Source organism: Haliotis asinina, chromosome 2 (genome assembly GCF_037392515.1).
Source record: "Haliotis asinina isolate JCU_RB_2024 chromosome 2, JCU_Hal_asi_v2, whole genome shotgun sequence".
NCBI lineage: Eukaryota > Metazoa > Mollusca > Gastropoda > Lepetellida > Haliotidae > Haliotis > Haliotis asinina.
In genome coordinates, this window is record NC_090281.1 from 29,911,238 (window position 1) to 29,915,326 (window position 4,089).

The 4,089-nt window shown below is 41.0% G+C and overlaps 1 long non-coding RNA gene across 1 annotated transcript; it reads right to left on the minus strand.

The window, feature by feature from the left end:
* LOC137272457 (uncharacterized) lies at nucleotides 1-3,642 on the minus strand. The gene is made up of 3 exons (XR_010956094.1): nucleotides 3,615-3,642; nucleotides 2,690-3,144; nucleotides 1-95 (listed from the first exon to the last, which is right to left on the minus strand). It is a non-coding gene; the product is annotated as an uncharacterized lncRNA (long non-coding RNA).
* Between the last annotated feature and the right edge of the window lie 447 nt (nucleotides 3,643-4,089).

Here is a 4,089-nt window from a genome sequence, read left to right on the forward strand (position 1 = left end):
CTTGAGCATGCAAGTGAACACATGCTGCTGCCATTGCCAACATGTTTCATCGCGGTCTTGTTTCAACAGAACTTGATGCTTTAGGCTTGTAAACCCTGAAGAATAACGTGTTAGTATTGTTACTTGAAAGACGAAGAGCTCGAGTGCCCGATGTAACAGAATGATCATAGTTCTACGACTGATAGGTATGGTAGTTACAAGAAGCTTAGTGTGGTCGGAGTACGAGCAGTTCTTGAAAGAAGCTTTGGCAAACTGCATTAAGGAATGCACATTAAGGTGTATGTTCAAATATACCGTTCAATATCGATTAAGATACAAACAAGACTTTACATTTTGCTATGTACACCAATAACATCATAATATATGAAGGAGGATAAGATCTTCCACCTAATCGACGGGAGATCTGCTTACCCGTCTAAGATAGAAAAGAAAATGACTTAACAGTGACAATCTGGGCAGCCAGAATGTTTGGTAAATTATCTCGCAACAGTTTGGTATATATTCCCCTCAGGGAATCCAAAAACAAATATCAATCAGTATTTATAAGCAACAGAAAAGGGGTACCTACATCTGCTAAACGGGTTGCCCGGATCATACAATAAGGTGACAGTTCCTCTCAAGGTCATTTAGTCAGAGAAATCGACCGTCTGTTCATTTTCAACATGCCACGAAAGAAGCCATGCCTATCTTAACAGTCGCACAACTGATGCTGACTTGTGCATTTACGACTCACTCACGCATTCGTACCATTCATTTATATGAATACATAAGCGAGAAAAACTCGTTCAAAATCAAAAGAATAGGAGTGCATCATATAAGAGCAGATAGTCATAAGGAACTCTCCACTGATAGTTTTGCACGCTTCCGACTATACCAAAATCGTGTGGTAATGAGTAAGTATTCATTAATGTTGGATGTTTGCGAAAAGGACAACAGACCACATGTACGTGCAAAGCCAAATCTTTATCTGTTCAAACATGGGAAATTATAATGGAAGTGAAATTGGAAGTTGGTAAAAATATAAGACGATCATATGGATGACAACGTCTTCTTTGTTATATAACACAACGTTTCATTGCTAATTCTTCCCTTCTTCAGGTGATTAAAGACAGGAGTGTGTGGGTTTAGCTTTACGCCGTACTCAACAACATTCCAGCTATATGGCAGCAGTCTGTAAATAATCGAGTCTGGACCGGACGGTCCATTGACCAACAACATGAACATTGATCTGCACAATTGGGAACCGATGACATATGTCAATCAAGTCAGTGAGCCTGACCACCCGATCCCGTTAGTCGCATCTTACGACAAGCATAGTCACCTTTTATGGCACGCATGGGTTGCTGAAGGCCTATTCTACCCCGGGTCACAGGCAGGAGTACAAAATATACTATATATACCAGAATTTCACGGCACCCAGAGAAGTACATATACGAGGAAGTTCTTAGCCTACATAACTTCTAGACTGTGACACCAAATATTTTTAGGAGTGTTGATGGGCAGTGTTCTTCATCAGCATTTCCAGTTATTTTACTCAAATATCACACACTGGAGTATACATACGAGTACAACAAATGATATCAAATCTACACAGAAAAGCCAAGTCAATCTGTGACCCTGTCTAACTTCGTGCTGAGACAGAAAACCCCAAGGAAACATTTATCACTCTGAACGACTATCCCTAAAGCCTTGATGAGCAGACCGTAGCTAAAACTCTCAACCAGAAAAAAAAACAAAACAACACCCACCAAACACTGAACCTTTGCCTATCAGGATCAGCATCAACTACTTTGAAGACCATCCCAAATGCAAATGAAAGAGGTTCCAGCTACCAAACTACCCAAAACCCCGAGGGTGCATATACCAACTAAACTCCAACTGTGGCAGCACCTACACTTCAGAAACATCATCCCCGTTAATACACGACTCAAAGAACACAAATCATCTGTTGTAAAAGCCAACAACAAATTTGCCGTTTCAGGGCATGTAAGTAACATCCCCATCCACTCCACTGAGTGGCAGCAGACTAGCACCTTGGCCACAAATGTCCACGATTGGTGCAATCTGAAATACTAGTAACCACCAACATCAGGAGATTAACCCCAGAGATTAATAGAGATCAGGGTGTATACCCTCGTGTCTGGAACATCACAAAGTCACCTCCATTGTCATGTAGTTTGCTGTACATCACTCGGTTGTGACTTCTATTTGATCTGGCCTCATTGATTGATTGTATATACATGTACATGTCTGACTTCCTGTAAATTTAATTATAATTCCATTAGCTGTATTCACATCCTTTATCCGCTTTGTTTGTGTCAACTGGCGTTACTGTATCCCTATTGTCATTGTTTTTATAACTGCGTTTTTAGTCCTCGGTGATTCATTGTATAAACGTTCACTTAGACAAAAGAATTATCGTTAATACCTTGCTGGAAACAGAAATTCCAACTTCAATCAGGTGTAAATGAGTGAGTATGTTTGTGGCTTCGTGTGAATTCTTTTACATATGGTATATTTTGTACTCCTGTCTGTAACCACATGGACGAGGGGCAAGATGTATCCCCGAAACGTTGAGTTATACAATAAGAAGAGGTTGTCATCCATATACATGTCTTATATGAAGTCACATGTGGACATTTATTCCGAAAACTAAAATGTATTCATCCTATGTAACATCAGTACATACCTCATGTTAACCAAACTGTTTTGGTTGTGAGAAGTACGGTCTTGACCGAAAGACATAACCAGGACTAGTGTCGATAAAGGCCACATTGCCTGGACCACCCAAGGGAAACCGCTCGGGATAACCTCTTTCGCCGGCATTGTTGTTGTTGTGCATACGCTGGTTTGTATTGACAATGACATGGATGTTGAATTGGAGTGGATTGCGTGCTTGTCCATAGAACCCTTTCACTGTACCTGGGCGTCCATCGCCTCCTGGGAATCCTGGGCCTTCGGGACCTACAGCCTTTTGGGCACCTCCTATGCTTCTTGGGATTTGGTAATCCACGGATGTTTGGGGGTCTGAAGGATAGCGACCTTTAGGATAGGGATAGGGATCACGAGGATAGTGGGATTGGACCATCCCAAGTGCGGCAGCAACCAGAACACCAACGACAGCGAGCCTCATCTTGACTGTCTCTGAAACAAATGAGAGGCCCGTCGACTTCCTAGCAAGTTGGATTGTCATTCAGAACTGTCTACAAGTCCAAGTGACACCGACAATCCAGCTGTTAGTATCAGTAAGGATTCACTCCACCAAGGAACAAATCGCATGCTCATTTAACCAGGTCGGTATACATTTACACCTTTTAGGTGTTGGCGAAGTTCGTGCAACTTAACCACACATTAAAAGAACATATATTCTACGATGAAGTTCACTAATAATAATCAGGCTGTTTTGTTTGCTGTTTAACGTCGTACGCAGCAATACGCATGCTAAATGACGGTGATCTGTAAATAATCGAAATTGGAGTTGACAGTCCTGTGATCAACAGCTGACAGGCCACCTTCAGGTCCAGTGAGTCACCCAATTCCTATTTGAAATTCAGGTAGGTGGACTTACACCACTCCTACGTGTAGCTGGCTCTCCACAAACACAAGCCACTTACCTGCTTCCGACAGTTAGTGAATCCTGACATTCTGTTATACAGCAACAATGTGTCTTTTTAAATCCTCACCAATCAAAAGTGACATATTTAAAGGAAACACCCTTTCATGTTTCACTTGGTTGTTTTATTAACCAGACCACTTTAACAGGACGTTATTTTGTGACGACTTGATAAATCATGAGAACGTTTGAATAATTACACTTCCCACCCATTAAAGGATCTTCATACGTTAAAATGATTCACACCAGTGAAGATAATACTGTCAAGATCAATCTAAAGTGTTGCCTTCAGGGCATCCTCGAGCATTACGCACATAGAACATGTACCAATAAACAGTAAGGGATATTGGATTTACACGATAGATGAAAGGCAAATAATGAAGGAGGAAACATGTCAGAAAGGGAAAATTAAGAGAAAATATGATAATATATTCCATATCTTAGGAAATGTTTCGTCTGTTTGGACATATATTGCT